We start from the raw sequence: 13,447 nt of genomic DNA on the forward strand, positions 1-13,447 counted from the left end.
ATATATGATAAACCGACAGTGTATCATACTCAACAGTGAAAAGCTGAAAGCTTTTCTTCTAAGATCGGGAACAACACAACTGTGCCCACTCTTGCCACTTCTATTCAACATAGTACTAGAAGTCCTAGGCATTGCAATTAGATAAGAAAAATATCTAAGATGCATTCAAGTTAGAAAGGAATAAGTTGAATTTTCTCTGCAGATGGCATTAACTTAATACAGAAAACCCTAAAGGTTTCACCAGAAAACTATTAGAATAAACAAATTCAGTAAAGTTATAGAATTAAAAAAGAAAAAAAGCAATATTTTCTTTTTTTATGTGTGTTTAGAAACACAAAAATCATTTGTGTTTCTAAACACAACAAACTGTTTGAAAAACAAATTAAGGTAACAATTATAATTGCATCAAAAAGACTAGAATTTTAGGAACAGAGTTAACCAAAAAAGGAAAGATCTATACATTGAAAAGCTTAAGATAGTAATGAAAGAAACTGTAGAAGACACAAATATAAAGATATCCCATATCCATGGATTGGAATAATTAATATTGTCAAAATGTTCATACTACCCAAAGTGATCTGCAGATTCAGTATAATCCCTATCAAAATTCCAATGTCATTTTCACAGAAACAGTTCTTTTGTAGATTATTTGGAATTTTCTACATAGAAAACTATGTCATCTGTGAATAAAGATGTTATTTTTCCCTTCCAATTTTTATATTTTACTTTTTTACTGCACTGACTAGATCCCTAGCATAATAATGATTCAAAAGGATAAAGCATTTTGCTTTATTCTTGCTCTTAGAAGAGCAAGAATGTCTTAATGTCTTCCACCATTAAGTGGATATTAGCTATAGATTTTCGGTAGATCCTGTTTATCAAGTCAAAGATCCCTTCAATTAGTTGGGAGTTTTTGTCATGAATGGATATGGAATTTTTACGACTATTTATTTGAATCTGTTGAAATAATTATATGGGTTTTTGTCTTTATTTTGTTGATATGGTAAATTGCATTGATTGATTTCTTACTGTTAAAACATCCTTGCATTTTGGGGGATAAATCCCTTTTGGTCATGCCATGCCTTTTTAATCTCCTCTAAACTGAAAGACTTCTGAATTCTTTGTTTTTTCTTGACTTTGGAAGTTTTGACAAAGACAAAAGCCAGTTATTCTGTAGAAATCCTATCTATTTGGGTGTTTCTAGTATTTCTTCATGAATAGATTCAGGCTACTCATTTTTAGAATACCATTGACATGACATTGTTGTTTCTCAGTGATTCAAATTAGGATGCACATATTTTCTTTCTGATTTTGGTAAGATTAACACCGATCACTTGATTTAGGTAACATCAGCCATGTCACTTCTTGATTAAACTGTGTTAGCTTATAATAACTAATTTGGGTGATAAATCTTGAGGCTACGTAAATATCTTATTCCTCATCAAAATTTAATCAACCACTTTAATCATCCATTTTTGAATTTCTAACCCCATTATTCTTTCCATCTTAAAATTTTAAAATATAAAAGAACTTTTCTTTCTTCTTTATTCATTTATTTTTATCAATGCATTTACAGACTCAAATATTATTCAATTGTTTATAATCCATTACTGTTACTTGGCTCCTGTGTTCTTTTAATATGTACTCTTAGTTCTTAGAACATTTCTTTAATTTATTATAGTGCAAAAAAATATTTTCAGGTTCATTTTGCACTTTTCCTTTCTCAGCCCTGGAATCAGGTATTTCTCCAAGAAGCTTTGATTCTTCTTAATGATGAGTAGTGTTTAGAACAGGTACTGCACAATAGCTGTACTCAGATTGGCTAATATATCATCGATTCCAGGCTATCTTAGTATATACATACCCATGTACATTATACATATGTATGAGATATATGTATTTATCTACATCTTCATATATACTTGCACATATATTTTATATATACATATATATACACCCCTGTATATACAGGTGTGTGTGTATACATATTTATGTAATTTATGACTTCAATTAAAATCCAACAGGACAGGATTATTCTAGTCTCCCCATTTTAATATTTTTAACTTCCTTGAGTGAGAAAACTGTCTCCCATTATCAATATATGTATACATTTTTTCAAGCCTAGAATATACAATAATTTTAAGATTGCAAACCCACAGTACAGTAAGAAGATCAACCAATTAAATTTTATTAATATCTCTTTTTGAGGTTTAATTTTTATACACTGAAATGTACAAGTGCTGTGTGCTATTTGAAGATTTTATGAGAAAACTCTAAACTCAGTAATATGCTGGAGCTAGCTCTTACTTGCGTGTAAAAGCTGATTACTAATTTTCCAGAATTTAATTGTTTTAAAAACAATTACTCTTAAAAATTAAACCATGTAAACTCATGTGTATAATGTTGACCATAAAAACAATATACTCCAATGTTTCCTTCCTACTTATTAAATATTACCATTGTCTATACTTTTGAGGTTAATACTTTAATAATGTGTTATTGTGCATTTCTTCCCAACTTGTGTTCAGTGATGTCATGTTAGTAGCTTGAAATTGTTCATGGTAGAAGTATTTATACCACAGAAGTGGACAAATGCTAAAAATTAGCACTTGATTTATTGTTTTCTCATTGTCTAAACTTAGAAAGTAATGGGAAAACATTAACAAACTAAATTTAAAATACTGTTGTACCTGTAGCCTTTACATAGCAAATAGCATAAAAATTTTAGGCAATGCTATTTAGTATTCAAAAATTCTGATTCAGCAAATAAAATGCTTTTGTCATTGATGAACAAATAAAAAAGGATGATCAAAATTAAAAAATGGAGGTGATGAAGAGCAGATTTTCCTTACTCTCATCCATATCCTGGTTTCTTTCACAACCGTCATTCTTGCTGGAGTACAAGATCAACATAAGATGCAGAGGCACTTCCCCAAATTTCATAAGGCTAGACTTTCTAAAACCTAGAAGAAATCCCTTAGTCTCTATCATCTACCGTTGTTCTGATTCTCTAATTAAATACCAACTGGTATGTTGGGTTATGATTTTCATCCATCTTTTGGCAACATTTTTCTGATGAGTTATTACCTATAGGAAATTTATGCCAATTATTTTCATCTTAAAAAAAAATAGAGACAGGGTCTCACTCTGTAGCTCAGGCCAGAGTGCAGTGCTACTATCACAGCTCACAGTAGTCTCAAACTCCTGAGCTCAAGTGATCCTTCTGCCTCAGCCTCCCAAGAGGCTGGGAATATGGCATGTGACGTCACACCCACATATATATATACATATATATATATATATGTATATATATATATTTAATTTTTGTAGAAATTGGGGGTCTTGCCACATTGCCCAAGCTGGTCCTGACCTCAAGTGATCCTCTCATCTCTGCATCCCAAGTAGCTGGGATTACATGCATAAGCCCTTATGCTGTGCTTGACTTCACCTTTGATTACATAGTGTCTTAGCATGTTGCTGAATGTGTCCTTTTTTCATTACTATTTTTCAACAAATTACACTTCCCAGAATTATTTTCCAGTGCTTTCTCTAGGGATTGGAGATGGATTAAGAGATCTGTCCAAACTTCACAATTTAAGAGCTCTCTTCTGTTGCTACAGGATGACCCATGGTCAAACCCTTAAAATAAGGTTTTTCTATGAAACCATCCCTCCTCTGAATCTCAGAACTTAATGTAGTAGAGGACAGTTCATATCACCAGTTTTAAGTTTTACTATTTCCTTTACAAACTGCCTCTCAGGTTATTGTTATCAAGGGACACAGCCTTTGTCTTCCAAGATGATGGCATCACAGTTATGTGCATTTGGCTAGTACCTTTGAAACCAGCAGCCTCCTTGCAGAATCAAGTACTTTCTGTGCCTGCTTCCTCCATCTCCCTGTGCCAGGGTCATGTTAGGTCTCAGCCTCACTGAGAGCATCTCTAACCTAGAGTGGGTTCTGTTTTTCTAGAAATGAATATTTGTTAAACATTCTGAGCTGTGCCACTGATCAATCCGATAATTGATCAAAACAAGCAAACTGGCAACTGATAAAAAGGGAGGATTAAGATATTCAACTAGTTAACCCTAGATTAGGAAAAATATCATCAGCTCTCTTACAAGTCTTCATAGTGTGTGTAGTTAATTTAAAATTTAACCTTTAAAACGATTTCTAAACTCAATCCCATTAAAATGTATTGGAGAGTGAACTGACCATACAATATAACTTGTGTTCTGGGTTTCTGTCTCCATTCCGGTGCTTCCATTGCAATGTGGCCCCTTACTAAAGACTCTGTCTCTGTTCCCTAACACCACACATAAATTTCCCAAGTTCGTTTCAATCTTAGTTTTATGCCAACTGTTTTAATTAGGAACAGAAGCTTGTAAAAGTGCCCCCCCCCCCCCCGGCTTTTTCTATTGTGCCCCGGCACCCCATCTCCCTATCAAGTGCCAATCCTATCCACCCACATCTATAAAATCATGTTGTCCCTAAGCTCCATCTTCCATGCATAAAAAGAGAATGCTTGGTATTTAACTTGTGAATAAAACATTCTTTCTGTTACAATTATTAAGAAAGTGCAAATTAAATTTCAATTTAAATTGGAGATTAAGTGATTTTCAAATAATTCACACCTGGTTTTTCTTGCTGCAGGGCATTTAAACATTTATTTAGCTTTTTTCAAGTTCCAAAAAATATGCTTGATTTTCAGCTTACTTTGGTATGTATGTTCAAAACACACTTGACGAATAAATAATAACTTAAAAGTCAAAATACCAACCATTTTACTGTGCCATATTCAGAAAGCTATTATGTTAGATTTGTCTGGATAAAAAGTATGAGAATTCCACATTCGATACCTTTGGTATCAAATATACTATTATTTTTAAGTAACTTCGATTTTAAATGCCAAATTAGAACACATGACATTTATTTTGAGAAGCTGACAACTTAGCTAAATGAGAAAGAATGATGTCTTCACCAATTTGAGAATAACCAGCAGAGTCCTGGTGAATTCTGACATTTCTTGGTCTAAACATACTCTTACCTCTCAAAGTGAGCTGTGTGAACTTGGACTTTGTTTGCTATTGTAAATCTTTTAGAGTCAGGAATGTGCAGTTTTTCAGATCCCCAAAGAGTCATTTTGAAAGATTAGGAATCATAGTTTTTCTTCTCCAAAAATCTGTTAGAAAATGACAGGTTAAAAACTTCAACATTGTGGTGGTTTATGAATAACTATTCTGGGTCTAGACAAGAAGCAGGTCACTTCTGTTCTGAATAAATTTCAGTCCCAAGGGGTTGTGAATGCAAAGGAGTTAGAATCATCTGTTTCTCAGATGCATACAAATAAGCACAAATAGATGATCTTTTTTTCACAATGGAACAGAAAAATGTGTGTAATTTTCTGCACCTACTATTGGTGATCAAAATAAAAATAGTTTTCCCATCAATAGAACTCAGAGGGTAAAGATAAATCATGTATGACAACAATACCTGATTTTTTTTTTTAAATCAGAAATGGCAAGAATGTTCCACACAAAGGTTACTTTCTCCAGGAGCCTTTCCCTTAGCCTCTTGATTTAAGTCTGTGTTCTCTTTCCTTCTAAGCAATTGATACATTCCTCCACTATTGGAATTTTCCATTATAGAAACATTGTAGTTTATTTCTGTAGTTTTAAGAATATCAAACACTGAAAGAAACTCCATCAAGCAATACACTGCTGAATTTCAGCACCTAAAATGGTTTCTAGGCACATAATAATTATTAGTTGCATAAACAATTTGGATTTCAATAAACAGAGTATCTAATTAGTCAGCAATGATACCTGAGGAAGATTACAGGTCACGTTGTAAAAACAAAAAGTCCTCACATTATAAAGATTTTCAAGTTACAGTGATAAACTAAAATGCTAGAAGTCACTTTTGTTGCTGTTAAATTTTAATTTGCTCACTAATATAGGAACCATTGATGCAGCTAATTCCATGAGAGAGGTAAGGATACTGAGGAGACCCCAGAATGTTAACCAAACCATATGTAAGTAAAAGCTCTTGGAGGGAAAACTGAAAATATATCTTGGTGAGAGGCAACCCAAGCTCATCCACTCACAGAAAACTTCAGCATTTTTTTTTTTCCAGCAGAAATATTTTTCTTAGAAAGGTCATCAAAAGTAAATTTTAAAATTTTCCTCTGATATTTTAGTTTAATATATATAAATATATGTATATATCAGTGGAAAATAGAAGTAGAATCTATAAATATTCATGCATGATATACATTGGTCAGTATATGTAATCACCATCCAATCTATAAGACTGAATCACAGAGAATCAAAAAGCAGACATACTTACTGCTTTTCACTTCAGATGATAATGAGAGCATAAACATTGTCTAAATTTTTCTACACATTATATAATGTATATTACCCAAGCAAATGTTAAAGATTAGCTTGAAACTTACTATATTCTAACTAAACCACACACAACTAGTTTCATGAGAGCTCACAGTCCAGCTGATCTTCAGAGTCTAAAGTAACCATGAAATGTTGGCCATGTTGCCAAGAAATGGTATAATTGCCATTCACAGGGACACTGAAGCAGAAATAGAAATCTTTGCTCAGAGAGGTGAAAGGAGAAAGATGTATATCATCTCAAAACTACTGTGCTTCAGGGAATGACATAATCACTCCCACAAGCAAGTTTTGTGCATGCAAAATAAAAATGGTAAAGTACTAGAAAACTCTGGGTGAGGACAAGGTCTAGGTATTTCCAGCTGGATAACTGAGAATCTGGAGTTACTTAGTGCCGTTTGAATTCTCTCAGAACAACTGAAAGTTTAAGCTATTTACATCCACACCCCTACCTTAAAAAAATAAAGCTTTTACTACCAAGGCTGTAATTGCTATTAGATGCTGATAATAGTTATGACAAATCTATTCCAAAATAAGTCCTTTTATTTTAATAACTTTACAAATTAAATTTTATATCTACCATAACTTTTTGTTATTTATGAATATCACATTCTATCAAAATTTTATTTTATTCCACATGCCATGCCTCTCAAGTTTCTGTTTCAGTTTTGCTTTTTCTATCCAATTCTTAGAAGACCACTTGGCAAAGCTAATGAGACATTCATCACCCAGTTGTGTGGAAGATGGTGGCAGGTTTGATTGAAACAAGCCTCCTCTCATAGGACTTACCATATGACAGGGAATTTTCAAGAAGCCTACTGGTTTATCACAGTAAAAACATATTTGGAAATAATTTAGACTAGCGTTACTTGTATACTTCAGTTTTCTTTTACCACTTACAGGTGGACATACTAAAAGCATAAATATAGAAGCACAACTATATGAAGAAATGGAGTGTAGCCCTTGGTAAAACAGCCGCACAAGTTAATTTAAAATAGCATTATGTATAAATATTTTCTACTTTTATCTTTTTATATAAATTCACACAAAGGATTTTACCTTCTACAGCAAGATTTATGCTTTCTATGTGATTGAAGCTTAAAATGAAACTGTTTTTGTATCTTAGCTTTTTAATAAGTATTTTTAAAGAGTATAAAGAGGAGTTTCACTTTAAATAATATAAAACAGCTCCAGTTTCTTACTTTGAAAGCTAACTCTTACCATCACTAGCTGTCGCTCATTATTTGCCTTCTGCCAAAATATTTTCCTGTCAATAATATTTTTAAAAGTCCAATTCAATAAACTGGAAGATAAATAGCTCTGCAGAAGCCTTATCACTGATAGTCAGAATATAGTTTTACTGCTACATAAACATAAGCCCATATTTAAGGGAAATTTCTTGTTCAGCAGAATGTGTAATATTTAAGCTGGTGGCTAGAGGGAGCTCTTTTGTATTAGAAGCAATTACCTAAAAGCAAAATAAAATCTTTGCTTAAAAAAAAAAAAATCAAGCTTTAAAAAATTAAAGGCAACAAGCGATGAAAGTACAGTGGATACCTGACATTTGATTTAAAGCTTTTATTCTTCTTTATGTTTTTTGCTTGTATTAACAACAACAAGAAAAACAGATAAAGACAAAACCAAGTCAAGTTTAACACTTCTAGAGGGCAAGAGCCAAGGTCTGATGCAACGGATACCTCAGATTTATTTGCATAAACTGACTAGCAATTTCTAGAAAACTTAAAGACTTGCTATCAAAAACAAATGAACTCACATCAGAAAAAAGGGAAAGTGGAAGGAGATCAGCCTTCTGGTTTAGAAGTACAAGGGTCCACCTCATGTGGCTGGAGAACACATGCAATGTTTGTCAGACCTCTGGCCCTGGCTGCAGGACCCCAAAGCTGTGCTGTCACCTGCTGCACTTTGCTTCCTTTCAACTGTTGCATGGGAAAATGAGAGGCACATGTGAGAGAGGAACTCTTACAGAAAAGGGATGAGGAGGGGAAAAAAGCTTACCCTTTTACCAATCAGTTTGCTTACTTTTGCCTTTTCTGTTTCAGACCACCGGGTGTCTGGAATTAATATAGCTAGGGCCAAATCCACTTCAACTCAGCCACAGTTTTGGCAAACTGAACTTCCACTGTGTGGTTTGGTGTGCCTTTGGCCTCTTCTGTCCGCTGGTCAGGTAGTTAGTTCTCTCTAACCATGAAATTTGTGGGCGAGATTCCTAAGCCTTTTCTTTTACTCTTTCCAAAGCACAGAAATTGGAGCATTACTATTTCTTTAAAAATCAGAATCCTTGAGCATTGGAAAAATCTGTGGGGCTTCATGTCCATACACTGGTGGTAGGTAGCTCAAGGGACTGATTGCTTGGGCTTGGGATATTTGCCAGAAGAGAGTTTCAACTTAATTCTAAAAAGCCATCAATGCCATCGAGTCCATACTGGGTATGAACTTTTAACTGCAAGTCTAGAGATCTTGACCACACACTAGGCCTTCTATAAACCTGAGGTAGGCTCTGAGAGTGTGGTCTGTACTTTGCAGACTCCAGTGTCCGGGTTAGAAAAACAGGCAGCAGCTTTCTCAGAACCTTACAGTCATTTAAAAAATTTACCTCTTTCTAAAGTAAAAAGCCAACATTTTTATTTATATGCCATACATTTCAAATATTAACCAAGACACTAAGGTGTAGAAAAAAGTATGCTTGACAGCAAAAGGAGAATGACTTTAAAAGACAACAATAAAGTAGCTTCTGATATTTATTTGGGGATTTCAAAGCACCATCAGTAGTAATATAATGAAGCATACTGCCATCTTTCACGATGTAGCTTTTGGATCACTGTAACCCATGAAGGTGTTCCAGGTGGTCTGGGGACAAGCCCAAAATGCAAGTTACTCACAAGCAACAACATATTTTTATGAATGTATTTTCCACTGCAAAGCGGAGCCTGGGCTGGAAAGCATGAAAATGAGCTTTTTAAAAAATCTAACCACAATAATGATTACGGAGCCAAGCAATAACACCACAAAATTGTACTGAAGCGTTTGTGATATCAAGGAAAATAATACACTCGGGTAGGTGGTCCTCAGGGCCTTATGCCCTAAGTGGTCTGGGAAACTGTCCCAGCACAGTAGAACCAGCATAATTTTCCCAAGGTCTCTTGCAGGTGAATATTTATCTTAGAGAATGGCTCACATTTTCCAAAGTTTGGGGCTTCTTTTTATTATACTCTTAATAGATACTTCTACATGAATTAAACATTGATAATATAATACTCAAAGTTTATCTTCTAAAATCTCTCTAAACCCAGGAGTAAACAGAAGTAAAATGTTTTTAGTTAGGAGAGCCACACACTTATGTAAACATAATTGTTATTTGGGATCCTGCATTTATGATGTACAGAGTTAAGCTAAATTTGAAGCTGATTTTCAGATGAAGTCTATTGCACAGTGGTGGTATTTAATAATGGTACCTATTACTATTCAGGGGACATTTTGGGGTATGGGACAGAAGCTGTAATGTTCTATCATATAAAGGTAGGTTCATGCCATGTTACTTTTTATTTGTATATATTTTAAGTTAAGTGGAAGGGGGAATGGTGGAGAAACGTGTAGGATGTGTACTGTATAGCAAATATAATGCTACTAGCTTTATAGGAATTATCTTTTTTACTTCTCACAATAAATCTATAAGACAGATATTATTGATGGCAGTGATGGTCCATCTGGAATGGCCACTGTGAAGACTCTGGCTGCAGCAGGGGAGGTGCAGCAGGGACCACATGCTCCACAGAGCTGGCAGGGGCCAGGAGCAGGTGAGAGCCCTGTCTTTTTCCAAGTTGTCAGGGCGTGAGCCCTACCCTCCCCAGTGCAGTTGCAGCCACCCAGCCACAGCTGTAACCTGGGCATCCCTGCACTCTCAGGGTCCTGGGAACCCACTCTGCCCCTGCAGACTTGAAATTGTCTGCTCCTGCTGCCTGGCCTCTACCCACTCCTGGTGCCTACTCTGTTTTTCGAACAAAGCTGAGAAGGAGCCTGGGCACTGTTATGACCCAGTAGGGTGTGCACACTCTTGGGGCAGCACTAACACACCAGCCCTCTGCTGCCTCAGCCCTCTCTGGTCTTTGGGCACCAACGAGCACAGGAGGGAGGCCGAGGGGGTTGAGGGCAGCTTGGCACAGGCCTGCAAGCATCCTTTGGCATGAACAGCCTGGGAGCTGTGGATGGCAGGTTGATGGCAGCAGGAGGCAGACAGGCTCAAGGGTGGAAAGAGGTGACTCCCGGGTGAAGCCCCACCTTTAAGCCAGGGACAGCCTGAAGCATGGGGACCAGGCTGTCAGTTCTGGGTGGAGTTCCTGGCCCAGACTGAGAACTTATGGTGCTTCTTCCAGGCCCACTGATGGCCAGACATGGACCAAGCAGCAAGTTTTTATGAACTTCTGAAGTTCATAAAAACCCCAGACTCAGCCAGACTCACAGAGACATCAAGATGATCTGCCTGTGAACAGGAGCTATCCACTCTGGGTCTCCTCTCTGCTAAGGGCTGCAGAGATGTTGGAAGGACCTGCCTGCAGATAGAAGCTACCCACTTTGGGTCTCCTGAGAGCTGTTCTGTCACTCAGTCAAGCACCTCTTTGCCTTGATCACCCTCAACTTGTCCACATGCCTCATTCTTCCTGGATGTAGGTGCTCACAGCAGAAGCCACCTGCAATGCACCTGATCCAGCTGAAGACTTTTATGGAGCTGGTGCCTGTGCTCACACCTGTAGCTGCCCACCCCACCACAGCAGCCAGTGTGGTACAAAGCATAGGCCCCACACTCACTTGGTCACACACCCCTTGCCTCTCTGCACTTGGCTTGACCTTGGCAGTCATGGAATCCAGGCCAATAGCATGAGCTGAGTGAAGCCTGACAAGCTTTGTGGGTAGAATGAACCCAGCAGGCCAAAGTAAAACTTGGGCAAAGGTAGCACTGGTCACAGAGGCTTCTGGCTAGAAATGTGACATCCCAAGGGTTCTAGGACATTATTACCTAGGTTTTCAATAGACATGAAAACAAAGGCTCAGAGAAATTAAGTGATTGGTCTAAAGTCACATGTCAATAGAGATAAGGTGTAAACTTCAATTCCTATGATAATTTATCAAGGGCATTTCCATTATATCTCTTTAATCTGCCATCCTGAGCTTCTTCGTAGGTTGGCTTGATTCTTGTCTGTCGCTATCTCTCATCTAAATGGTACAGACCATGGCGCATCCACCAATAGTACATAGAATTTGACAGTCAGCTTCATTTTTGCCCCCCGTACTCACACTTTATAGAAATTCTGGGAATGTACTTTTCAAGGTAACTGAAAGCCTGAACTGGAAGAAATAATTTTACTTGGTTAAGAATAACCTGTGCATTCAGAGATTAAAAGTTAAATTGTCATTTCGGGTTTTTCGAGAACTTCGGGAGTCTGTTAGGAGAGCGGTCGGTCTTTTATGAGTCTCTTGCTTCCTACGAATTTTATTAACTGTGTCAAGAAGGTGAGGCCCTCACTTCTCTTTACACTAGTAATTCTTAAGGATTTTGTGTATGTAGTTGGTAACCTTCAGAGATAAATAGTGTCTTTCTACTAAACAAAGAGCAGGCTTTCTTACGGCTTGCTATAAAACTAGTAGATTCCCCAAGGTTGGAATTTCTCTACTCAGACGCCAAACTGCTGCATGTGAGAATTCATACTTTATCCATGGGACCTACAAATAAAAACTTTGGAAGGCAGCATTATAACTCCAAGAAGATTCCATACCTAATCCCTGAGAGAGTGAGTATGCTGAGATACCATGCTTGTGAATACACTGCCTTACCCAACACAAGGCCTTTGCAGATGTAATTAAGGTTACCAAATAGTTGACCTTAAAATAGAGACATTATAGTGGACTATCAGTTTAAGCACAACATATTCATACTGGGCCTTATAAACACAGGCAAAAGAGAAAGTCAGGGAAGTACGAGAGAAGAGGAAGTCAAAGAGATTCAGAGAAAAAATACTTGATGTGCCATTGATCTTGAAAATGGAAGGTTCCACAAGCCTGTGGGACCCACAAATGACCTCAAGAAACTGAAAATAAGCCCTGGCCAACAACCAGCAAAGAATCAAGGTCCTCAGTCTGACAACCACATTATTTGAATTTAATTCTGCCAACAAAATTTTGAATGCGCCAAAAGTATATTCTTTCCTGGAGCTTGCAGAAAAGACCCCAGGCCCACTGACACCTTGATTTTGATCTTATAAGACCTTAAACAGACTGTCAGCCAAATCTTCTGGACTTCTGATCTACAGAACTAGAGATAATAAATGAGTGTTGTTTTAAGCTGCTAAATGTGTGGTAATTTGTTACATCAGTAAAAGAAAACTAATACAGCAACCAATGTTTATCTATTAATGCCCAAGTTGCTTGATAAGGTGTAACACATTTGTCACTGACCCAGGAGTTCTGTGTCCTCTGCAAGCAGCCATTAAACAGTAACAGGTAAGCTTATTAGCTTGCAACTAGAGGAAAATCAAACTGCAGACTCATCAGTGTCTATAATTAGTAGATACTAGTAATAATGCCCCATTGGGCTAATAGAGGCTATATGGCAGAATTAAAAAATAGATATATTAGAGTGGAAAAGACCTAGGATCCAATCCAGGCTCTAACACTTAAAAGCTATGTGATCTTCGACAACTTAATTGACCTTACTGAGCTTCCATTTTTAAACCTTTAATATATGATAGCTGTAAACATTAAATAAAATTATCAATATTTAATTCTTGTGAAGTACCTGACAGATTATAAAGTAATTACTTTTCTTGCTTCTTGCACCTTGCCTGTATGCCTGCCAAAATGATAGTTTAGTGATGAGGGCACAAAAAGTGAGTGAAGTTTCTGGAGTAAAACAGAAAAGCTCCCTTAATAACGTATTTATTCAATTAATGATCCAGTGTGTATGTTAAGAATTTCCGTGGGAAAACACACACACACACACACACACACACACACACACACACACACACACA

The sequence above is a fragment of the Sapajus apella genome, unplaced genomic scaffold, assembly GCF_009761245.1.
Source record: "Sapajus apella isolate SASKATOON/1434 unplaced genomic scaffold, GSC_monkey_1.0 scaffold19, whole genome shotgun sequence".
Classification (NCBI taxonomy): domain Eukaryota; kingdom Metazoa; phylum Chordata; class Mammalia; order Primates; family Cebidae; genus Sapajus; species Sapajus apella.